This window comes from Sceloporus undulatus, chromosome 6, assembly GCF_019175285.1.
Source record: "Sceloporus undulatus isolate JIND9_A2432 ecotype Alabama chromosome 6, SceUnd_v1.1, whole genome shotgun sequence".
Classification (NCBI taxonomy): domain Eukaryota; kingdom Metazoa; phylum Chordata; class Lepidosauria; order Squamata; family Phrynosomatidae; genus Sceloporus; species Sceloporus undulatus.
Genome location: NC_056527.1, coordinates 135,240,722 through 135,266,933, shown reverse-complemented (window position 1 = coordinate 135,266,933; position 26,212 = coordinate 135,240,722). Strand labels below are relative to the sequence as shown.

Below are 26,212 nucleotides of genomic sequence, written 5' to 3'. Positions count from 1 at the left end.
TGATGATTTGCCATCCATTTTTTAATAGTGGCAAAAAGAGACAGATCCATGAAAATACCACAGTAGAAAACAGCCTCCTTTAACTGACTTCCACCTATTTAACTTTTCATCCAAATGTAGATGCCAAGCAGCTCATCCATACTAGGATGTCTGTATACCAATTGTATACCCACCCAATTGTGGCTTGTTAATAGAAATTAAGATAATGTCAAATATTTGCACTTTTCACATTTTCATTACCTCTCTAACTATATAAATATTGCTGCATTGCTGTACAAAAATTTGTGCCAAAGAAAACTTGCTACAGTATTCATTAAGGTTAAATAATGTTGGCTTGGTAAGGATAGATATCAAAACCTGTGGGTTTTCCTGCACAAGACTAACACAGCTACCCATTCGCAAACTTTGAAAGGTATTCCTTGGTGTAAGAATATATATATACACACACACACACACACACATATTCCAAACAAGTGTCCATCCAATGTGGCAGAAATAACTTGGAACACACAACCTAAGCAATGGCTCGAAGCACTGATTAAGTACAGCTAAGGACAATGACTGTAACAAAAGGGGTTTTAAAGCAAATAAACTAGCCAGTTAAAAACAGCTCCAACTTGAAACAGCTGAAAAGCATTTGCAACAGAACAAGAATCGAAGGGCAACACACGTCCTCCATTAAAAGACCTTTCTTGAATCAGAAAATCGACAAAACCTAATCTAACTAAAAAGGTATTAAAGAAATATGTTCTATCTTGAACCTTCCAAGTTAAATGGTGCTAATTTGGCAAGGAAAATGCTAATTAATCCTCTATCCTCCCTTTTTTTGCAGCTCCTTTAAAATGTCCCAGTTTCTCTGTCCTCCCCCCACTTTCCCCCTTTGTCCTCAGCTTACCGAGTTCAAAGTGCAATTCAGTGAGCTCAGCTGGGAAAGTGGAAGAAGAGGGGACAAATCATGCCTTTCCCAGTAGGCTCAGGCCAAAGCAAACTGCAGCATTCTGTTCTTGCTTGCCTATTCCTCCTCATTAATAACTTTAGCCATTTTGACCACACTCTAATGTTGTTTGGTACCTTGGTTTTCATTTGTGAAATGTTAGCCACCATGCTGTTTGCCTTGACTTCTTTTCACCTTCCAGCTATTTCCTGATCAAATTTGATTCTCCAGATGTCACCTTTGTTTGTCCTACAAATCCTCACTTCACCGTCGGAGTAGGCTCAGTCCCATTCTAGAGCCTCACTGCTTCTTGGCTCAACATAATCTTCCACTGTTTATGTGGTTTGCTTGCACTGTGGTCTATGTTTACAGAGACTTACTGAACTCTAGTCTGGAAAAGGCTGAGCATTATTTAGGATGCTCTGAATGCAAACTCAGGAATCATACATCAGTCTGTGTCTTGTGCCGTGACATCTTGCATCTGCAAAATTCTAATACTTGTTTCCAAGCGTTTACTACCTAAAGAAATCTCATGGTGCAGGTAAGTCATAAGCAACCATTTAGCTAATTCTGAATTAGCTATATGTGGTTTCATCCCCTCCTTCCTCTGTCAAGCAAAAGCTAAAGTGGCACAGAGGATAGTCCCCTCTCAGGAATGCTTTAGCTGTGTCTTCTCGCATGTCAAGCATTTGGACTTGATGGTTTTTGGGGTCTCTTCCAAATCTTCTGATTCTCTGCAATTTCAGCTAAACTCGCTCAGCATCTGAGGAAAAGCAAAACTCCAGAAACCTAAAAAGCTGCTTTTTAAAATTTGGTTTCAAAAAACATAGGAAGTTAACTTTTGTTTATGAGCATATTCAAAATGTTGTAAAGGTATTCCCATCTTCGTTCAACACCAAGAATCCTGGTGGTTTTAGTGGTTTTAGTTTTATTATTTTATTCTAAATACTACTACATCAAATAGAATCTCTAGTTGGAATCAGGTTGTTGGTGATATTATTGTGAATCTAACATAGGAGGGAGAACCATTGATGTATTGGTTTGAGTGTTGGAGTATGACTCTGGAGACCATGGTTCAAATTCTGGCTCAGTCATGGAAACTCACTAGGTGTTTTTGGGCAAGTCATACTCTCTCAAGCCTCAGAGGATGGCAATGGCAAACCCCCTCCGAAGAAATGTGCCAAGAAAACCCCATGATAGGGTCACCGTAAGTCAGAAACAACATGAAGGGACACAACAACAAAAACTTAGCAGGAGAGAATTTTGAATATATTGCAAGCAAAACTTTAAGTTAGGCATGCTCCCTTCCCCCAAAGCAAACACTGCTTTCAATTCAAGCCTTTGCCGGCATGCTAAATTTTACCTATCAGTTCAAAGGCATACATATAAAATGAAAACCAAGACAACGCATCCATTCTTTTATTTCCCTGCAGCCGTGTTTGATGCTTAGCTAACCAAATACACAGTGGGAGGGAGCGGAGGGAAGGAAATATCTGGAGGATCATCTCCCCAACCCCTTGTCCCTTGAAAAATGCAAAGGCGACTTTGAAGAAGAAAGTTCCCAGCCAAGAGGTAAAAATGCCCTCTCCCTCTGACTCCCCTTCCTTCACCCAATTCCACCTGCAGCACCTGCTGGTTCTTGCTTGAGACATAAGCTAAGAATAACATTACGCAGCTCCTTTCATGCAAGAAGTTGGTCAGGATAAATATGAGGATAAACGTTAGGACTCTCTGCCATCACCTGGCCAGGGTATGATAGGAGGATTATCAATGGAGCAGGGGCAGAAAACTCCACGTTGCATCTCTCTGATCCTCTCCCATTAATAACAAAGCAGGTTTCCTGTAGCTGTTTGCCCAGCCTTATCTCTGCATAGTTTGTTCTTCCCCGGTGTACAAATTTTGGAATAACTTAGATCTCCATCAGAAATTATTGCCAAAGGATTTGCAGAAGCAGGGAGGGAATGTTTATTGGACTCTCCTTGGTTGGGGTTAAGAGCAAGTTATTTTGGCTGCAGAATTCAGAAAATGAAGCCTTTTATATGTTTCCAGTCCTTAGGAACCAAGATGGCTGCCAGAGGCCCAACTAAGTCAAGATGGCAGGAGATCCTCTGACCAGATAGCTTGCATCCCAGCCAAGAATCACAGTATTGCAGGGTTGGAGGAAACTCTCTGCACAGAAAAATCTTCTGTAATACTCTGGGATGTTGAAATACTGGGATAAAACTGCACAATGTCTTGCTTCTGCATATCTCTTCCCAGTGGGGCTTCCCACCTATCGGGGAACCCATTTTTCAGTCAAGAAAAAGTGACAGAGAATATTATTTCCATCCTCCCCACCACAACAACACACATTCCCTCACACTTCAGACTGCTGAAGACATTTCTGCAGCTGTTTGTGTGCTGTCTCTATTTATTCTGCCACCCTGCAGAAGGGTGATGCAGAAGCCAGGGAAGTGTTTATTCTTCAGGTTAAAGATATACTGGAGAAACAGACGTGTCTTACAATGTGTTATCAACAGATCAAAATATGCTTCAGCAGCTGCAATGCGTGGAGGTGGCTAACCACACACCATATTATGCCTTGATGTTCACATATTGTTTGTTTATCTGGGAGAGCATTTGGAGGGCTAGTCCAAGACATTTAACTACCTGAGATAAAGGATGAAATTGGGATGGGGGTCTTTAGATCATGATGGGAATGTAGTACAACCCCCGTATCCAGGAGACTGGTACCCACTGTTTCACTTAACCATCTCTGGAAAAAAATATCCTCTTTCTAGGCACTTTTAGGTTCTTTAGAGCTATTCAGTGGTAAATTTCTGGAGAACATTGACCACAAGGTCATGCTGGAGGACCTAGTAATGCCTAGAGAGGTTCCCTCTAGGAATGTGTAGGTCCTCTAGTGAAGCTCTATGGTCAACATCCTCTAGATGTTAGTCATTTCAATAGAGTTCACTATTATTGGTGGTTTCATTCCCACAGTAAGTCTAGGAATGTATGCCCCATGGATAAGGGGGCCATACTACATTTAGATCACGGTAACATTTGGTAGCATCCTAGGTTCTGTAATGTTACTCCTATGACTTGGCTAATGGCAGTAAGGCTTTGAAGCTGAGTTATGCTGGTATTTTTGGTACCAGCCCTTGTGCCTTTCACCCAACTGAAAAGTATAATGCATCTGTGAAAACGTTCCTGAAACTGAATTTGGCCCTTGAGCTGAAAGATGTTTCCCGTCCTTTGACTATAGATGACCCATTCCATTCCACAAACAGAATATGATCATATTGACAATCCCACCTTAATTACTTCAACCCTGGTGGTAAAGCACCTGAGGACAGCAGGGTAGTCCAATGGACATGCCAAAAGGCACATACACATGTTCTCTCTGCTACAACCTGAACTCACCACCACTGTCTCATTCTGCTTCCTGGTAGGACTGGCTTCATACAAGGGAAATGAAATGAATCCTCTCTAGATTTCAATTTCCAGAGAGACTGCAGAGGCACTTGAACACTGACAAATGACAACTCTATGGACTCACACTAATTAGATTTTTGCAAAGGCATTCCCAAAGAGCCAAGACAGAGATTGGCATAGATTGGGACCAGAAAGTACAGTGTCCCCTTGGGAAAACAAGGACAGCTGTTGGAACACATGTCATTATGAAGAGGCATCACTGATCCTCCTTAAATTACTTCTTTATTCGTGCTTCCACTTCCCTTTTCAAACACATGTTTAAGAAACTGGATCCAGATCTTTCCAATCCTCCTTTCTTTGCTTGAGGCCACTGGGTTCACAAGGTTCTCTGAAATGGTGGATTTCATTTGTTAGAAGTCTTCAGACATAGCTTGGATGGCTACCTAGAACACATCTGTCCTCACAAGATCCAAACACCTTTGCATGCTTTCAATAGCTATATTGCCTCCTTGATGTTTAGACCACATTTCTCCAGCTTGTGTCTTCCAGCTGTTTTGGACTTCAACTCTCAAAAGCATCACCAGCATGGTCTATGTCCAGTGATTCTGGGAGCTGAAGCCCAAAATATACGGAGGACCAAATGTTGACAAACCAAGCCTTCAATGTTATTGATTTGATCATCTTCCATCTCTTATTACTTCTAGGAAACATACCTGAAGCTGTTAACACTCCCTTAAGATGTATCAATATCAAGCTCTCCTGGCTGACATGATGGGAATTGTAGTCCAATGCACATGTGAAGCACCAGGCTCAAAAAGGCTACTTTAAGCCATCTTTGGAACATGGCAGTGGTAACAACAAGGGCACAACCGCATCAGGGTCAGGATGGTGAAGGAACTGCTAACATTATCTACCAAGGGACCCAAATGTCCAAAACAATTTTCTGAACAGATTCAAAAGTTAAGATGTGTGACCTGATTTATCTGTATCTTGTGCAAAGCTGCCTTCATGGAGGATCCCTTCTTCTGTGCCTAACTAACCATTCCATTTGAGGCAATGTGACTAATAAGGCTGAGAACGTTAACCAGCTCACTGGCACCATCGATCCATTCATTCATTAATCAGGCATCCAAAATTCAGATTTTTAATCAAACTTTAATTGGAGCCATTTCTCCCCCACCTGAAAAGCATTCAGCATTGACCGGATGGTTGCAAACCAAGTGCAAACCTCTGCCTCCTAGAGTAATACATTTTAAGATGACATCCCAGATAGTATGCAATTCATCTCTATTGTTCAGATAAGGGGAAAAAATAGCCCTCTTTATGAAAATTCTTCAGCAGAGCATTCTGTATTGAAATGGTGCACTGGTTAATCAATTGCTTATAAACAAGATTGCAGCTTGCTTTCACCACCTGGCTGGGTGAGTTGGATCTCTCAAGGTGCTTACACAGACACATAGGCACACAGAGAGAGCAAGAGCAGCTGGGATGAGCCGCTCTAACCACGAACGTAACAAGATTGATGAATCATAGTGACTTTAACAAGACCTTCCTGAACTCCCCACATTGGCCTGGTGTGACAGAAGCTTATGGAACAACCAACCTGCAACAGTAAGGGCTTCAAGGAAGACCTGGCATTCATGCTGAAGGGTTCAGGTTGAATTCTCAGCACTTCCATGAGAAAGATCCCTGTATGAAATGCACAGGAACATGGTAATCTTGTATTTCGTACAACTCAGGGGAGGGAGGGATGAGTTTTTGAACTGGAAAATAAGCAGGTATTGAGTCTTAGAAAGTCAGCATGGTATACTGATTTCAGCTTTAAGTTCAGATTCTGGGAGACCAAGGTATGAATCTCTCCTCATGGAAACCTACTAAATGGCCTTAGCAAGTCATATCTCCTAACATCAGAGGAAGGCAATGAAAACCTCCATCAGATCTTTAGAGACTTTGAAGAGAGATTGGGAACCCTCGATTTGTTACTTGAAAAACGCATGGGGCGATAACTTTGTTTTAGGTTTGGAATGGGAAAAAAAACCCTTCAAAAAGTGAAATGTTAGAATCAGCTTTGTTTATGAATTATGTGGATAAAATATTCTTTAGTTGTTTTTCTGCCGTAATGACTTTATCAATAAGTATCAGAAGCACTGAAAAGAAAAGGAAGGACACCATTTTAAATGTTATGTTTTTTGTGGGGCTTTGCTATGTTATTCTATGTTAGATGTTTTAGAAATATTGTGTTGTCTTAATATTTGCTGCTATATTTTTGTTTGTTTTTAATAATGTATAGAATTTAACAAAGAGTATATACAAAAAGAAAAACTCCCCCGGAACAAATCTTGTCAAGAAAACCCCATGATAACAGTAACACATATTTATGAAACAGTGTGGTGTAGTAGTTTGAACGTTTGGACAAGTCATATTCTTTCTCAACCTCAGAAGAAAGCAATGCCAACCCTTCCCTGGAGAAATCTTGCTGAGAAACTCCCATGAGAGGTTCCCTTTAGTGTCAACATAAGCAAAATGTGTCCTTCTTTAATTAATTTATAGCACATCTTTCTCCCAACATGGGACTCAAGGAGACTTACAACATGGATCAAGAGATGTAGCCATGTTAAGCTGGAATGTCAGTATGCAAAAGGATCTTGTAGCACCTTTGAGACCAACTGTGTGAAAAAAGTTGGACCATAAGCTTAAAGCTTATGCAACAACGCCTTCCACTCCATCTCAAAGGTGCTACAAGATTCCTGTGCATACTAAAACAGATTAAGACCAAGTTCATCTGAAAACCTGATAGTTATAAAGTTAATCCTAGCAATCCTATTAAAGCACCACTTTATGTAGATAATTTGATGTTTCGAGGTAGAGAGGAGCATCCAAGATGGTCACACTGATGCCATCAGTTATGCTTCCTGGGATGTCCCTGGAAATATCACAGAAGCTCCTGGGTGTTTCCTAAAGGTTCATCCATCCCTATATTTCTGTGACTTTCATACATTGCTTTTGGGCAGCAGGTTCATCTATGACAGCGGTTCTCAACCTGTGGGTCGTGACTCCTTTGGGGGTCAAATGACCCTAAGACCATTGGTAAACATATATTGCCGATGGTCTTAGGAACCGAGACACCAAAATGTTATGGTCAAGGGTGACCACAACATGAGGAACTGCATTAAAGGGTCATGGCATTACAAAGGTTGAGAACCACTGATCTATGAGAAACTTGATTTTCAGCAGCAGCAGTTTTTCCAAACATATTAGCCCAGCAACAGAGCTTGCAAACTTACTTTTGCACACTGTAACTTCCAGAATCCCCATGCCATCTGGGGGCTCCTGGAGGCTATGGCTGGAATAAAGAACACATTTCCAAACTCTCCACTAGCACATCTGTTCAACATGCACTCTTCCTCATAGTCCCTCGGGCAACTAAATCTAGAATCACCAACTGCTCAGCGGGCACCAAGTGTCCTTTAAGGAAAGGAAAAAGGAGGACACTCTTATTGGCATCGTAAATTACTCCTCCAGTCTATGGCCAACATACCATACCCAGCAATTTAATATCAGGGCAGTTTAAAAAGAGCTCATTATAAGGAAGGAGATTTTGCAACTCCTCTAATATCTCGTAATACGCCGGCTTTCCTTATGCACGGTCTGAAGCCCCTGCGCTGAACTCCCACAATTAGGATAATATTTTCATTAGGCAGGATTTATAACCAAATAAAGTGGGCTCCGTGGTCTCTTCTGCTGCGTTGGCATTACTTTACAAAGGGGAAAACTGTATGTCTTTTCTTTTTTTAATCAAGTCTTCCTTCTCATTTGCGCCTTGAAAGCCACAGTATGGAAATTCCAGAGAATAACCCCAGCAGAATGGCATTACCTCTCCTAAGTATTCAATTGTCAAGAACTTCATCTAGTTTGGTAGATCTTAAAGAAGCATAGTGCCCATACAAAACAAACAGAGGGTAATGGAGGTAGCAAAATGAGGCCATTGCCCCTTCCAAAGAAGAATCCTGCCCACTATATGAAATTTGCCTTCAGTCTCCAAATTACAATAACTGAAGGCATCAGTTGAGCATTTGGAAATACTGTTTAGGCATGCAAAACAAAGGGGTGGACAAAGTGACCAAGGGAATGCAAACCAAGAAAATAGAAGAGTTCTAGATGTGAATGGTTTTCAGATCCTCACTCTTAGGAATGCTAGAAATATGGAGACTGAAGGAAAACGTCATGGGATGAGATGAAGAATTCTTATCTGAGAGCCAAAACAACAGAGCACCCCCTGGCCCATTATTTTAAATCTTTGTTTTAAAATTCTTGTCTCAATAAAAAGGTTATAACCTGCCAATAGAAAGACAAGAAGGAGAGGGCCATTGTGCCATCCCTGGGAAGGGAGTTCCAGAGTCTAGGGGCAGCCACCAAGAAGGCTCTCTTTAATATCTCCAATCATGCTTGCAATGATGGAAAAGCCTAGTCCTCCTGTCCTCTAAGAGCATGCATACTGGCTCAACTAGCCAAGTTGCCCATTCCATTGGGAATGCAATGAACTTTTGAGTTTTTGGCATTAGGCAAATTAAACAAGACCCAAAGGGAGGGATATACAAGGAGGCACTCTATTCAGTTGAAAGTACATACAAAGAAATGAAAGAATGTGCATGCACAATATATGATCAACCTAAGAAACTGATTCCTCCTGCATACTGCATCAGCCTCTAGCAGACGCAGTCTGTCAAACAGGGGCTGAGTGAATCTGTGGAATACTGGCTTATCAGTGCCAGAGTCACAGCCCTTGTTTTCAATGGATATGATGGACAATTATCACTCGCTCTCGGCATCACATATGGACATTCTGGAGGCATCTGCTGGGACATTCTCAGTAGCCAGAATGACTTCTGGAGCTGAGTACCTCTTTAGAACAGAGACAGCACTGAACGTCTGAATCTTTCCCACCTGCATCTTGAAGTGACAGCTCCCATTTCAGTGGGGCCGTGAATCAAGATTTTAATCCAGCCTTTAAAGCAGTGGTTCCCAAACTTTAATCTTCTAGGTGTTTTGGACTTCAGTTCTAAGAAGCCTTAGCCAGTTTGGCCAAGAATCACGAATTCTTGGAGCTGAAGTCCCAACCATCGGGAGGACCAAAGTTTGAAATCCTGCTTTAAAGGAATTATCCACTATGTTGAGACATATGATGAATGTACTGAAAGGCATTCAGTACCTTGGATAACTCCTTTAAAGCTATCCAAATTCTCAGGTGGATTCACTGCCCTATGGACATAGGCCTCACCAGCCCCCATTGGTGTCTTGCAGTTTCAGAACCAGTTGATTCAGTTTCTCTTTAATAAGCACACAAAGAGATCCTCCCCTCCACAACTGGGAAGAAGAATTGTCAACTATTTGTCATCTGAAAAAAATATTTATTTATATGATAGAGTCCAACAATCTACATCAGTGCTTCCCAAACTTTGGTCCTCCAGCTGCTTTGGACTTCAACTCCCAGAAGCCCTAGCCAGTTGGGCCAACCATCAGGGATTCTGTGAGCTGTAGTCAAAAACATCTGGAGGACCAATGTTTGGAAAACACTGCCCTACATGATACATGAGCACAATGGCACAGTCTGGCTCTTACAAGACAGACACAGCTCAGCAATACTTGTGGGTCCTCTCCAACTCAACAACATTCAAGGGCCTTCACCCTGTTTCTCTCTTGCTGGCGCTGTGCAAGACCAGTGGTACACAGCACATGCATGAATAAATCTCTCAGCACACATTATGAGAAGGCATGAATCATTGGGAAAAGTAATAATGCTAGGAATGGTGGAGGGAAGAAGAAAGAGAGGAGGGCTGCATGCGAGATGGATGGACTCTATTAAAGAGATCGCGGGTATGAATTTACAAGAACTAAGCAAAGCAATAGAGGATAGGGAGTCTTGGAAATGTCTCATCCATAGAGTCGCCAAGGGTTGAGATCGACTTGGAGGTGGTTAACAACAACAAACAAACAGCTTTCTGAGTAGCCAGTCCAGTTATTCAAACTCTCTTATTAACTATTTGCCTAGTGGTGGCTTCCCCTAAATTTTAAAACTCTCCATCCTTTGCATTGATTTCCTCCCCTATTAAATTATCCTGTTGCTTAAACTGTTCATACTAATTCCAAGTGTGTATTTACTCCTCTCCAATGTTTGCCTGCCTCCATCACTTTCGTCTTTCTTGAGCTTCCAAATGCAGTCACGTTCTGTAAGCATCACAAAAGAAGAAAGCAACCCAAACCGCGGATTCAAAGAGGTAGCGTGGAGTAATAGTCACATCAGAAGGTGGGAAAATATAAACATGGACCATATATAGCCCTTGAACCTCGCTTTTGCAGCCCATAAAACTCCCTGAGAGTCCCCACGGAGCTCTGACCACCTCCCTCACTTTTTCAAATGTCTTTTCGAGGTGTTTGTTACTCTTATGGTTGGGTTTTAACTGGTCTTGGTTTTTACCTCTGTTGTGCGTTGCCTTTGGTTCCATGCTGGGAGAAAGGCAGAATATAAATTAAATATATCTGTACATGCATACACATGGTGAGCTGATGTGGGGTGGGAGTTTGAGCATTGGACTATGACTCTGGAGAGCAGGGTTCAAATCCCTGCTCAGCCATGTAAATCCACTGAGTGACCTTGGACAAGTCACACTCTCTCAGCCTCGGAGGATGGCAATGGCACACTACCTCTAAAGAAACCTGCAATGAAAACTCTATGACAGTGTTGCCTTAGGGTCTCCATAAGTGAGAAACAACTTGAAGTCACACAACAACAGCAGCAGCAACAGTTAGAACAGTGGATACTCAACTTCCATTAAATATAATGGCATACAAAATGGTAGACAACAACAACATGCATGTGCGTACACACACACATTTATAGTGTGGTGTAGTGGTTTGACTATGATGCTGGAGACCAGGGTTCAATTCCCGCTTGGCCATGAAACTCACTGGGTGACTTTGGGCAAGTCACACACTCTCAGCCTCAGAGGATGGCAATGGCAATCTCCCTCTGAAGAAACCTGCAAAGAAAACCCCTTGAGTTGCCATAAGTTGGAAATGACTTGAAAGCAAATGATGTGCACACACACACAAGCTAGAAAGACAAACAGCAAGTAGACACACATAGGACTATGCCATCAAGAAGCTAGCTCAGCACGAATTTGTACACAGATGACAATGAGAATAAACCTAGCATTTCTATATGCATTGGAGCCTGTTGCCACAATATAATACTTTGCAATACCTCTGTGAGGAGGACCAGGGTCATCGCCATCTGCAGGTAGGCTGCAGGAGACCTAGAGAGCTGGTGGGCAAGGTACGGTTTTCCATCTGAACTTCTCCTCTGCCATGCAAATGAATCCCATCCTCCTGCCATCTATCAAAAGCCGAAGAAACACCACCACCCACAAAGTTTCCCCTTGTGAAGAAAACACAGCCTCCCTGCTTGCTATTCAAATCCAAGACTCAATGCTTTGATTGTTTCGAATGAATGACCCTGAGAGGAAAGTTGCAAGGTTTATTTGTTTATTTGAGAGGGAGGAGAAAAAACTGCAACGAGAACTTGAAAATCCTCCAGGTTAATTCACACACACATACAGACCCAAAAGTAACTCAGTTGGGAATGTCTCCCAGCTACGCGTTTCCTTTCCTCCCTTGCTTTACCAATTCCCCCCCATTATTATTATTGTTATTAAACTAGTTGCTCAAAAGCTTTAGAATCATGGAAGCAGAAGAAATCAAACTAATTAAATACATGCAAATATGCTTAACTTCACCTAATTTATTCAGGGTTTTAAAGCGGGGGGGGGGGGGATCTATGCATTTTTAGCCAAGTTTATTACACAGCAGGAAAGCACAGAAGACTTCTCTCCCTAACATTTTGGTTGCATAACTATAAGTCATCCCAGCCAGAGAATATGCTGTAAGACAGAGGGCAGCATCATAGGGCCCTTGGGGTCCCACACTGGCCCCTGATGAAGCCACCAGCACCTCAAAACAGTTGACCCATAGGACCATTAAAATACAGTGGGCCCTTGGTAACCCCTGGGGTTTGGTTCCAGGACCCCCATTGATTCCAAAGTCAGTGGATACCCAAGTCTCACTAAATACAACGGCCTGCAGAAACAAAAGATATAGCTGTGTTCACCTGTAAAATCAGTATGTAAAGAGATCTTGTACCATCATTGAGACTAACTAAAAGAAAGAAGTTGGCAGGATGAGTTTTCCTAGACTTAAGTCTGCTTCCTCAGATGCACAGTAAAATGGTGTCCCTTATATAAAATGGCAAAACTCAAGGTGTGCTATTTGGAATTTATACTTTTTTGGATATTTTTAAGCCAAGGATGTTTGTATCCATGGATAAAAAGCCATGGATATGGAGAGCTAGCTGTATAATAAAATGCATAGGAGGATCCTTCATACACACACAGAGAGACACACATCTCCCAAAGAAAGCCCAAAAGGTGATCAGAACCCCTTTTATACTACATTGATCCACTGTGCAGCATGCAAATTCTAATCATCCCTCCTGAGATCTGCGGGTTAAGCATGTGTGGATTTGTTTATTTGCAGACTACTGTATTTGCTGCCCTATACATGACCAAAAAAAAAGGTTCTCTCTAGGCATTTCTAGATCTTCCAGCATAATTCTATGGTCAGCCTCCAGAGGAAATGCCTAGAGAAGTGTTCTCTCAGGTTAAAGAAAAACAGTGTCCTAAATTAGTGTTCTTCCACTTTCAAAGGGATCCTGCACCCTTGCATAAATTGAGAGTCAACTGTACATCATCCCTGAAAACATCCATATCCACGGATTCTGCATCCACAGTTTTAACCATTCCCAAAAAACAATTTCCAAAAAGCAAACCTTGATTTTGCCATTTTATATAAAAGACAACATTTTACTGTTGTTGTTTGTTGTTGTGCATCTTCAAGTCATTTCAGACTTATAGTGACCCTAAGGCACTACGACCCTATCCTGGGGTTTTCTTGGCAAGATTGGTTCAGAAGTAGTTTGCCATGGCCTTCCCCTGAGGCTGAGAGACTGTGACTTGCCCAAGGTCACCCAGTGGGTTTCATGGCTCAGCAGGAATCGAACCCTGGTCTCCAGAGGCACAGTCCAACGCTCAAACCACTACACCACACTGGCTATCCTTGTTTTACTACACCATTGTATGTGATGGAACTTGAGTGTCCATGGATTTTGGTCTCCAAAAAGGGTCCTGGAACCAAACCGCAGCAGATTCCAAGGGCCAGTGGCACACCTGGTATATTTGATACCCAGTACAGATCATTTTTAATTACCCTCTTCCTCTCTTCAACAACCTTTTTTGGGTCCAGTGGAGTTGCTAGCCAAGTGGCAAAGGGGGGAGACTAGCTTCCCCAGCACCAGCACCAGCTGAACCACCAGATCCAGAAAACACCAATTCCCACCAGTGGTTGCTGGTGGGAATGGGCCACTACTGCCACCCTGCACCATTTCCAGGTCTGGTGGAGCTGCTGGCCAAGTGACACCCTCTCAGCCTCAGAGGATGGCCACAGCAAACAAAAAGTTGCCAAGAAACTTTGCTATGGCACCAGAGCTCTCTGACAGAGAAGGCTAAATGTCTCATAAAACTGCAAATCCCAGAATTCTGTAGCATTGTGCCATGGCAGTTAAAGCGGTGTCAAGCTGCATTAATCCTGCGGTGTGGATGCAGCCACAAACACACAATCAATCCAAGTGATGCATTTATCACAACCTTTCAAGGTCAGCCAGCATTGTTTATTAGAGCACAGAATAACCACAAAGTGCAAATAACCTGAGTTTAGTTACAGCTAAACTCAATGAACAGGCATCTGTGCCAGGATCTGAACAGAAGATGCCCAGCTCAGAGCTTTAACTATTATGTTTTAACAGCTGTCCTGCTGACTATAAACAATCTTCCAGGTCAGCACAACCCTCTACCTGCACAACACACATTCTGTCTTTCTCTGCTTAGGTGTGCATGCTAAAAAGACCACATGCAATCCTTGAGCATTTCTGAAGCATCATCTTACCCACGTCGCTGCATGCCACGGTTAAAGCCAGACACCCCTTGCTGGGGTTTCACTCTGGAAGGCTGTTTTCAGCTGCCCATTTCCACACTTTGTGTCATGGTTGCAAGAGGAGATGGGCAGCTCCATGCCGTCTGGTGCCTGCCTGCCTGCCTGATCACTGAGAAGCAGCTCCAGGCTTCCCTGGCATCAGAGCTCAGCTTCTCCATGGGAAAGGACGAAAACAGTCCAAAATCAAACAAAGCTCCCTACAGAGTAATGTGTGCAGATGAGATTAACTTTCCCCAGGGTCATGCCCTTGAAGGACAAACCCTGCTGCCCCTTTGGAAAGAGAATGAGCCTGACTACTGAGGAGGAATGTATTGAGTTCACAGCAAAGAATAAAACAGAAAGGGCAGCTTTTTGCTCTATCTCCCATTACAGGGCTATGTATGTCTTTGCTTCACAACACCCACTGCAAACCCCAGGGATTGAAATGCAAACTCTAGAACCCTATCACCTAGTCAATATCTCAAGCTTGTTCGGCAACTGTAGGAACCCCTGCCCTTTGAAATGGAGGAGAAGGGGAGATTATAATACTGACCTACCTTGCAAGGCTGTTGTGTGGATTGAATGATATAATATAAATAAAAGGCTTAAAAGGCTTTAAGGACTATCAATAGCTGTACAAAGGGGAGAGATACTCATGGCTAGCAGTCCTCACCACTAAATGGAGCATCCATGATTTTAAGCAGAATACCACTGGGCAGTGTGGCGTAGTGGTTTGAATGTTGGACTACAACTCTTGAGACCAGGGTTCAAACCCCAGCTCAGCCTTAGAAACCCACTGGATGACCTTGGGAAACTCACACTCTCTCAGCCTCAGAGGATGGCAGTGGCAAACCCCCTCTGAAGAAACTTGCCAAGAACCCACCCAATGACAGTTTTGCCTCAGGGTTGCCATGAATCACAAATGGCCTGACAGCACACAACAACAACAACAACAACAACAGATCAGGAGGTCATTCTTTGCACACTGTGTGGCTGTTCAAGGCTGCTTGGTCATTCATAGAAAGCTGGACTTCAATGAACCTTTGCTGTGATCCAGAAAGACAAGTGCCTATGCTCAGATTAGATTAACTGATTCCTATAATATATTCCATAAAACGAGAAAGTGGGACTTCTTGATCAATAACTATGTATGTCAAATCCAACCCAATTATAGCTCTCTTTAATGTCAAGATAAATCCATGACCCCTAAACTTCATATATCTAGATAGTTATCTAGATAGATAGATGGCTAGATAGATATGCAGAAATCCATTTCAAACAACAGAGCCATAAGCAGTCATTTCCATGCTCAGAAATAGGTGCAGTTTTACTTACAAACACACAGTGCTGCACTGGATTTGAGTAAAAAATAATCATATAATGGAAGTATCACATCCCTCTAATGCTTTTTTCCCCTTTCCTCCTACCAGCAATATTCATTGTCTTTACTGTGTTAGACTGACAGGTAAAAATAAAGCTTCATCAAACTCTGCCTAACCTGCTGCCCTTGCTAAACCTCAGCAAATCTCATGCCCTGGGTTTTCACCCACCACCTTGAAAGCAAGCAAGCCTAACTCTTCCAAATGGCAAAAGAAACATGCCACCATTTGTCGGTATGAAAACCTGCTGATCTCCTTCAACCTTGGTGCCTACTTTGCATCCACCATCCAGGTTATACCTGGGCTAGCTGCCCTCTGCTATTCAGCCCTAGATACGCTATTGCAAGATGACTTTGGAAAGAAGAACTTTTTCCTTGTGCAGCAATAAATCACCCGGCTGTTTGAAGTAGCCATCTCTTCTTCAACTGAGCTTTGAGTCGGAAAAGCTCATCGGTTTCCAGTTCCTACAGCGTGGGGGAACCAAACACTGTATTCCCAAAGATCCACCAAAAAAATACCCCAACAACCTTTGTCTCTGATGCAAGGGGCAAGACCACAATATTTGCAAAACAAGCAAACATTTAAAGCAAGCTCATAAGCGATGCACTTCAGCACCATTCAAATCATGGATTGAATGAAAGAGCACCTGCAATGCTCCTAGTTACAGAAGAAAGATGCTCCATCTCCACAATCATTCTTTGCCCCCAACTTTAAATTGAGGGCAAGTCATCATTTCCAAAAGGCCTGGTCACAGAATCACAGCTAAGAAGATGGCACCAAAGAAAGCCCATAGTCAGCTTGGCAGATGGTATCCATTCCTTTCTCCCCTCGATGCATGGATTACTTGGAAGTCCTTTAAGGGATGTTCAAGAAACCACATGTAACTTAGCCAACCCTCCTTCCCCGAAGCTGTCTGTCTATCTCTCTTGCTGTCATTCTCTTCTCCACCCACCTGCTACCATCGCTCCATCTTGTTCCTCCAAGACATCCATCACTCAGCTCAACTCCCAGCATCCCCTCCAGAAAGAGAAAGAAAACCTACTTCCCCAGGGCCAAGACTCCATCCTCTTCCAAGCAGCGATCTCTCCCAACCGCCTACACATCATAACAGCTGCCTCACTTTGGCATCCATCATCCCAACCTTCGGTTCGTCAACATCCGCCCCATCTCCATTTTACTCTCTGTCCCACAACAGCCACTGCTAGCACCCTTAAATCTATCTCCACACCAAGTAACCACCACCAGACACAACGCACAAAATGCAAGGCAGACGCATGATTTATAATGCATGCACACAGAGAGATGTGTCCCTCATACAGGCACATTGCCTTCTTGGCACAACAAGGAGGACAGCTCCAAACCTGAAGTCCTTTTGACTTGCTACTCGCAAGAGGACTAGTATGGGAAGATGCTGTGGCAGGATCTGGTTGCCTCTTCCCATTCCCCAGCCTTGCAAAACTGAGGAGCACAGCAAATAAAAATCCACGCAAGGTCCCTGGAGTCTTAGACTTTTATTCTGCAGATGCTTCACTTCTCAGTTCACCTCCAACATATAACAAAATATAGCACAAATAAAACTCTTTTATTGGGGGGGGGGGACCCTGATCCCCTGCCCCAAATACATGGGAAGGGAGAAGGTTTGCAAGGAATCATTAAGAGGGTGCCAAAGTGGAGCAAAGGGAGATGAAGAAGGGGATTCTGCCACCCTGAGAGAGACAGAGAGGGAGAGAGAGTTTGGGAGCCACTGAAGGGTTCAGCTCTGAGGAAGGAAGGAAAAATGAGGTCCAGGAACTTTGAGCTGGGGATGACAACACAGAGCAGCCCTAGAAGCAGAGGAGAGGAGCAGAATGGGGTCCAGTTTAGAAGTGGGGTGAGGAATGGCTGGATGGGACTAGGAGTTAGTCGTGATGGATAGCCTTATTTGAGGGGGGAGGGAGCAGCAAAGTCCTGGATTGCAAAGCACCCCAAAAGAGACTAGTCTCCCCCCACACACACACACATATTTACACAAGAGATCCAAAGGAGTCCAGGAACAAGGCACCACCAGCTCAGCTCCTGCTAGCCAAGGAAGGTCTCCAGGAAGAGTGGGGAGGGGAGAGTTTGCAATAGAGAGTTGCCCAGAGAAGAGGGGGAAGGAAGGAGAGGGAGAGAAGGAAGGAGGGGAGGAAAGGAGGAAGGAAGGAAGACAGAGGGAAGGAAGGGGAGAAAGAAATAAGAAGGAAAGGGAGGGAGGGAGGGAGGGAGGGAGGAAAGAAAGGGAGAAAGGAAGGAAGAAGGAAGGAGAAAAAGGAAGAAAGGAAGGAGAGAAAGGGAGAAAGGAAGGGAAGGGAGAATGAAGGAGAGAAAGAAAGGAATAAAGAAGGGAGGAGAGAAATCTAGATAGATAGATGGATAGACAGACAGACAGACAGAAAGAGAGACAGGAGAAGAGAGATGATGGCTGGGGCAGTGGTCTTGGACTGGAGCCCCTTTTGGAGCAGGACTTGGGTCGATCCTGAAGTCCTGGCATGGGGGGGGGCAGGGGGTGTCCTGGAAAGGGATGGAGGGATGGGAAGAAGGGGACCAAGCCCCGGGAGCTTGGAGCTGAGGATGCTGTGAGCCTGGCAGCTGCCTCTTTGCTTTTTGGGTGGGGGAGAGGCTGCTCAGGAGAGAGGAGAGGAGAAGAAGGGGCCCGGCTGCAGCAGGGGATGCTTCTGCTTACCTGGGGGGCAAGGCTGGGCTCTTCCAGGGGGTGCCTCCTCCTCTGTCCTCCTTTGTCCTCCTCCTTTTCCCGGAGGCTGGCTTGGCTGGGGTTCGGCTGGGGAGGAGGGATCGGTGGAGCCCAAGAGAAGGGCTGCGATCCAGAAGCAGAAGCAGCAGCACAAGCAGAAGCAGAAGGCAGCTGCAAAAGGCAGGGATGCCCAGAGGCTGAGGGAGGCAGGCAGAGAGAGCCAGGGGAAGGGCGCCGCCTGGTGGAAGCAAAGGGAACGACAACCTGAAAGGGAATCCAGAGGGCTGCTGAGACCCAGGGACCAGCCTTAGTCCTCCTTTTTCCAGCCCCTGTCCTCCACTAAAGGCTTCCAACCAAGATCCAATCCCTGTCATCCTGCATCCTGCCTCTCTGCTTTGCTCACTGCTGACTGATGCCAAGGTTTCCTGGGCCAGATTGGTGCAGAGGAGGTTTTGCCCTTTGCTTTCCCCTGAGGCTGAGAGAGTGTGGCTTGCCCAAAGCTCTGCACTGTCAGGCAACTACTAGAGGGAAGAATGAGTGACACACAGAATGAATGGGAGCTGCATGAAAAGGGCATAGGGCGCCCCCTGGTGGTCAGCAAAAATAATTTTGGTCCAGAATTTATTGTGGTTGTGGTTGGGTTTGTGTGCCTTCAAGTCATTTCTGACTCGACCCTAAGGCCATCCTATCATAAGGTGTTCTTGGCATTTTTCTTCAGAGAGGGTTTTGCCAGGACCATCCTCTGAGGCTGAGAGAGTGTGACTTGCCCAGGGTCACCTTGGACCTTTGAAGGCTGAAATGTATGACAGTTCCAGGGAAAGGAGGACCTCTGGTTACCCTGGTCATATACAACACAGCCTTAATACCTTTAAGGAGCCAGATATTGGAAGCTAAGCAGGGTCAGACATGGTTGGTACTTGGATGGGAGACCGCAAAGAAGTAATAAGTGGCATCGGCTCTGTTTCGGAGGAAGGCACTGGCAAAACCACTTCTGAGGATCCCTTGCCTTTAAAAGCCCTGTGAAATGCATAAGGTCTCCATAAAGTTCATAGGAAACAAAAGCGCATACACACATAGAAGCCAAACTGAATTCAGTGTGGACTGAAGTAGAATATCTCATAGGCCTATTTGTTGTGCTTTCGAGTTGTTTCCAACTCATGGGGACTCTAAGATGAACCTATTTGTAGGGGTTTCTTCAGAGGCGGATATGCCATTGCCATCCTCTGAGGCTGAGAATGTGTGACTTGTCCAGGGTAACCCCTAGACCGAGTCAGGATTCGAACCCAGGTCTCTTAGTGTCCTAGTCCAATGCTCAAACCATTACACCACTCTGGCCTTCTGTATACTGTTTGCCAATAAGAGCCAGTGTGGTGTAATGGTGCAAATGTTGGACTAGGACTCCAGAAGACCAGAGTTCAAATGCTTGCAAAGCCATGAAAACACACAGGGTGACAACGAAGGCTTTCGTGGCTGGCATCCATAGTTTTTCGTGGGGTTTTGGGGCTATGCGGCCATGTTCGGATTGTTATACGGTGGAAGCGACTTGGAAGTCACACAAGAACAGCCAGCCAATATAAGATAGAGTTGTGATTCTAGGCAATGTTTTAAAAAGCTGTATCAAAGGAGATGAATGCAGAAGGAAAGGTTTCCCAGAAATGCTGCAAGTTATGAAGAGCAGGGAAGCAAGGATATTAATCTCTTTCCTTCCCCCCAAATTGGAATAAATCCCATTTTAGCATCAGCGGAGGACTAGAGCAGGGAAAACTGCCATGCAACATTTTTATACAACTCATCAAGGATACGAAGGTTGCGACGGCGCAGCTACTTTATTGAAAACACAGTGGAAAATATTTGTGAACTGCCGGAGAGGTGGAACAATAAACCCAGGGGAGGGGAGAAAACATATTGCATTTTTTTTTGCCAATATTACAAACACGGGATCTTAAAATAGCTCCGCTGCGGCTTACTTATGGTTTTCATTTCTGGCAATTATAACTTGGTATTTTTCTCAATCTCCTTCCTTAATTCACACCTTTCTTTTGCTGTGTGTTTTTTTTTCCCCCTTTCTCATTAGGAAAAGAAAACTAAACCATAGCTTGGAAATCATTAGTTAAATTTAACAAGTTAAGTACTGATTAGTTACTCCTTCAGCCCAGTGAGGCTTAATAGCGGCACTCGCTATCCGAGCATGAAATTACTAGTTGCGTTTACTAATTAAAGCTAGCTAAATTTACTTACTTTAATATAAATTCATTTCCCTCTTCCTCCAGAGGCTTAACTAACAGCTTTAACCGTTCCTGTGCTGCAAAGAATAAGAGGATTTGACTCATTATTCGTTGCACAAAGTGGTCTCAAGAGGAAGAGGAGGAGGATCACATGGTTCAGTGCTGGCTCGCTTTGACTAAAAGACACCCCAACTGCTTGCATGGAGATAAACTGCAGGAGATAAAGTTTTCAGAGGAACGGAGAGTGTGTGTAAGTGAAAGAGAATGAAGAAAAGATAAGAAAATCTCTCCAATGTATTTCAAATTTAACCGTATGCCTCTATCCTGAACTGGCTGGTCTGTTTTGACTCTTTTCCTCCATAGCTAAAGGTCTTTAGTGCATGAGCCAGTGTGGCATAGTGGTTTAAATACTGGATTATAACTCTGGAGAAGTGGGATACAAATAAAGTTTTATTATTTTATTATTATTATTTATTAGCACGCATATATCTACATGCAAAATTCATTATGCTTAAATCTGGAATCATGCCCTCCGAATGTTGTACTGACTGAAGTTCCCAGCATTCCTCCCCATAGAATATACTGGCTAGGGATGGCTGAAATTGCAATCCAGAAACACATGGAGGGTTTAATAAACTTCAAGGGAATTCAGATACCATCCTCTTACAGTTACTTTCTTTGAAATCAATGAGTGCTAGAGCAAATCAAGGCAGAACTCTCCCTAGCAGCCAAGAAGATTAAGCTGAGACTGTCAGACTTTGGACATATCATGAGAAGAAACGACTGAGTAGAAAAGACAATAATGCTTGGTAAGGCAGAAGGCAGCAGGAAAAGAGGAAGATTGCATTTGAGATGGATGGATGCAATCAGAGAAGCCATGGCCCTGAGTCTGCAAGATCTGAGCAGCGCTGCTGAAAGCAGAGTGACACAAAAGTCGATCTCAATTTGACAGCAATTAACAACAACAGTTGCTTTTTAATTTACGAAGAAAGCAAATTTTTAGAAACCAGGTGGAAAATAAAATAGTCGCTTCTAAACTAGCCGGTGCCAAAAATTGGGTTGGAACGGGGATGGTAATGAAAATTAAACGTGCCATTCTCTTTGAAATCCATCGTCTCTTTTAAAACTAATGGTTTAATTAATGTTAATGGAACAAATTACTTGTCTGCTGTGCTTACACCAATGAATTTAGTCTCCCCTTTTTAACTATCAAATCTATTCTTTAAAGACGAAACTTAGTTCTGTGCCTGAATTAAATGCACCAGCGAAATACAAATGTGCATGTTCCATTTTTTTTTTCTGTTGCAAAATAATATCCAAAGCAGACTACAAAGCCTAGCATAAAGCAATAAGGAGAACACAATCATACAGTCAATAAAAGCTGAGCTGAGTCTAAAATCATAGAGAAATAAACAGAGGAATCAATAACCCGGACACATATACTGTACCTACATAGACATATGCAAACAGTTTGCTAATTTATTGGGAAGGGAAAAATAATGCAAGAGAGAACTGAATGCATAAAACCAATTTGTGGAATCAGCAACCCTGTCGTTCCATTAAATCTTCATATACAAATCGGTAAACATCCCAAACCTAGCCAGCACAATTGAAAACAGCCATATGTAATCTAATAAGGAAGAATGTCAATATTTCTAATTAACATATGTTTTGGTTAGCATAGAGTTCACATAATAATCCTTGTTGTGTGTACACTGCATACTGTCTGTTTACATCCCGCTCATTTCTGCAGTGATCACATACCAATACGAGGCTCTTGGGAGGATAGGACAAGTCTTATATATAGTACATAGAGAGACCTTGTACTGTAGCACCTTTGAGAGTAACTGCAAGAAAGAAATGGGCAGAATGAGCTTTCCTAGACTTCGGTCTACTCCTGCATTCTGCAGACTAACATGGCTATATCTTTGAATCTCTCTCTCTCTCTCTCTCTCTCTATATATATATATATATATATATATATATACACACACAGACATACATACAGAGAATGAGAGAGCTTGTGCCAGTGCAATCCTATGTACATCCCGCTTATGAGTAATTCCCATTGTGTTCTTTCAGAAATACTCTCAGGTAAGCGTCTACAGGAGTGATGGATTTCACAGGTAAAATCGAAATTAAATAAAATGCCAGTTGCATTGCTATAAGAAAAAGAAGAATTAGATAGAACCTAGAGGACCGGTAGCATTAAATATATGCCATTTAAAGTTGGCCCACCGCATTTGTGGCTTTGGCTTTTGAGGATTTGATTATTTGAGGTCTTGATTAATATGTTCTCTCTAGGAATCTCAAAGTCCTCTGGTGCAACTCTACCAGAAGTTGACCATTGACTTGTGCTGGAGAACCTAGATGTTTCTAGAGAAAATACTTCTCTAGGCACTTGAAGGTCCTCCAGCGTGACTCTGTGATCAACATCTGGCAGATGTTGCATAAGGTTGCTCTGGAGGACCTGGAGATTGCAGAAAGCTATTCTCTTAGGTATATTTATATTTATTTGTGGGTTTTCCACATCCACAAAGTCCTTCACCCCCTTACCCCAGTGAATGTGGAGGGACCACTGTGGATACAAAGCATCAAGTCCAACAACTGAAGACACACACACTTTCAAAGACAGCACCATCACCCTGAGATTTCTCCTCTTGACCTTGAGGACTGGAGGCGCTCTGAAATTCAGGTCCTGAGACCGAGGAACTTGATTTGTGGTTGTTGTGTGTCTTCAAGTTATTCCTGACCTATAGCGACCCTAAGGCCATCATAGGATTTTCTCAGCAAGGTTTGTTCAGAGGTGGTTTGCCCTTGCCTTGCCCTATGACTGAGAGCATGTGATTTGAACCCAGGTCCCCAGAGACCTGTTCCAACACTCAAACCACTACACCACACTGGCTCTCAAGAACTCAATTAGGAGGCCACAAAAATGGGGAGCTAGTTTCCCATACAGACGTGAACAGAGTAGCGCTATGTTGGGAGCAGGGGCAATTTTGCAATAAGTCCATCCCTAATGTGAAGAAGCAATGACAAGGAAGGTTTGTGGAATTGATGCTCGCTGCAAATGATCTGAGATGCCCATTGAATTCTTGCAAGTTGCTATTAAACACAATCAATGTTCATAATGGCTGAGTGAGTGAGTGTCTAAAAAGTGTCATTACAATTAACTAGCTATTTTTCCTCCCAGGTGTAATGTATTAAGATAATAACTTATAAAGGCTACAGCAACCAACAATTTAGGTACAGTGATACAGTTCTTCCCCCTGTAAAGGATGCATTCATTCCCCAATGCACCCCCCTACGTACAGTAAGCCCACCTTTTTGTACACCTTTGTGAGTTATAACACTTTGGACCGTTGCCACAAGCTATTGTAGTCTCTCTCTTCTCTTCCTCCTCTCTCCAGCAGCTAGGAAAATAAAGCTTTTAAACCTTCAATTAACTGGACTCCTGCATTAACAGAAATGAGCTATTACACCAACTCCCTCCTGCCAAGAAGAAGTAACAGTCTCTAGAGAGATGAGCAGGAGGGGGGAATGCAAGAAACTACCTCTGCTGCAAAACAAACTGCTCAGAAAAGCTGCACAAAACAAGCACCCCCCCCCCCAGTTTTGTCATCATTGCCCCCCTTTCCACTTTTTCCCCTTAGAACAAAATCTCCACACAAATAAACTGCTTCTTTCAAATATCCTTGCTGCGTTTGCACCGGAGAGAGGTCTGGATCCAGCCAAACTAGGTTGTCACAAAAAGAAAACAAATGCTGGATTCTGCAACTTACAGTGAACACACATCCATACCCTTTAACATTTCACTAAGGAAAACTGGGACATGTGTAGCCAACCAATCTCGGTGCATTGTCACAATGGCAAAAGTTATTAATGAGGAAGAAAGGTTTCCGTGGTTTGCTTTTTCCTTGAAAAGTGCGTGGTTCTGCCTGTTCCTTTCCTCCTTGCAAGCTCCTTTTGTACTTTCAATTCAGGTTGCAGCAATGGAAGTAAGCAAAAGAGAAAGAGGGAAAGGTGGAAGGAGAAGGGAGAAACTGGGACATTTTAAAAGCAGCTGACAAAGTGGGACAGTGGATGATGACTTGGCATTGTCCTGTATTGCATTTGTACTGTATTTTAAATACTCTCATTTTGCCTGCCTGGTTTCTGGCAACAAGCTCAAACACCCCCAGGACCATGTTCCTGTAACCATGGCTTGAACTGTATCCATCAGTGCATCTCAAGAAGTGGAGTGAAATTGATAAAAACTGCCACTGGATTCCTGACCTGCCCCTTTCTTTTGTTTTCTGAAACAGACTAACACAGCTATCTCATGGGGATAGGAAATAGCTAAAGCAAGGCACTGAGATCCCAACTCTTAAATTGCCAAAGGTTTTATCCAAGAGTATTTGGATACACAGCTGCTCACAAACATTCAGGCATATCTATTTTCTCAGCCCTAAGAGCTAGAAACTTTGACTTCCTGGATTCAACGTTCACTGAAAGCAGCATTCCTCAAGCCACGTTCTGTGCTTTCTCTGTTCATGCAGAAATAGTTGCTTGTTCATACAAAACAGTTGCCTGCATTTAGACCTATTGTAGAGTTGGGGAATTGGCATTCCATGTGTTTGGAAACACATCTCCTGCCATTCCTTACCATTGACCATGTCTGTGGTTGTCAACTGCCCTTGGGTTGATTTCAACTCATGGCAACTCCATGGAAGAGGCATCTCCAAGACCCCTTGTCCTCTGATCTGCCCAGGTCCTGTAAACTCAGGCCCATAACCTCCCTGATTGAGTCTATACGTCGGATGTGCACTCTTCATCTCTTTCAATTACTTTCTACCTTTCCTAGCATTATTGTCTCTTCTAGTGAGTCATGCCTTCTCACTATGTGGCCAAAGTCTGACAACCTTAGTTTAATCATCTTGGCTTCCAGGGAAAGTTTAGGCTTGATCTGTTCAAGGACCCATTTGTTTGTTTATTTGCCTGTCTATGGTATCCTCAGCACTCTTTTCCAGCACCACATCTCCAATGAGTAGATTTCCCTCTTATTTCCTTTCTTCGCTGTCCAGCTCTCACATCTGTACATGATGATGGGGAATACAACGGCTTCTGTGATTCTAACTTTAGTGTTCAGTTGTATATCTTTAGTCTTTAGGGTCTTGTCTAGTTCCTTCATAGCTGTCCTTCCCATTCCTAGTCTTCTTCTGATTTGACTGCAGCCTCTGTTCTGATCAATGTTTGATCCAAGATACAGGAAATCTTTATTTCCATTTCCTCATTGTCTAGGTTGAATTTATTCAAGCATTGTCCATATTGGAAGCAACTTCTAAAACTCAAATCCTATATCTGCCTTATTGTTCGCCTTTCATTACAGACCCACACCACTCACATAGTTATCTATGTAGCAATGCTATTTACATGCCAGATAAATGCAAACATATTATTATTGCATTGCATTTATTATTAAGAATTG

General features: G+C 43.2%; 1 protein-coding gene across 1 annotated transcript in view; it reads right to left on the bottom strand.

Annotated features, from left to right (window-relative positions):
- Nucleotides 1-18,700, bottom strand: part of GRIK4 (glutamate ionotropic receptor kainate type subunit 4) — a 434,886-nt gene extending 416,186 nt beyond the window's left edge. Inside the window, exon 1 of the mRNA XM_042475094.1 lies at nt 18,512-18,700. The gene's annotated coding sequence lies outside the window, so the exon portion shown is untranslated. The remainder of the gene's footprint in view (nt 1-18,511) is intronic.
- Nucleotides 18,701-26,212: the final 7,512 nt, after the last annotated feature.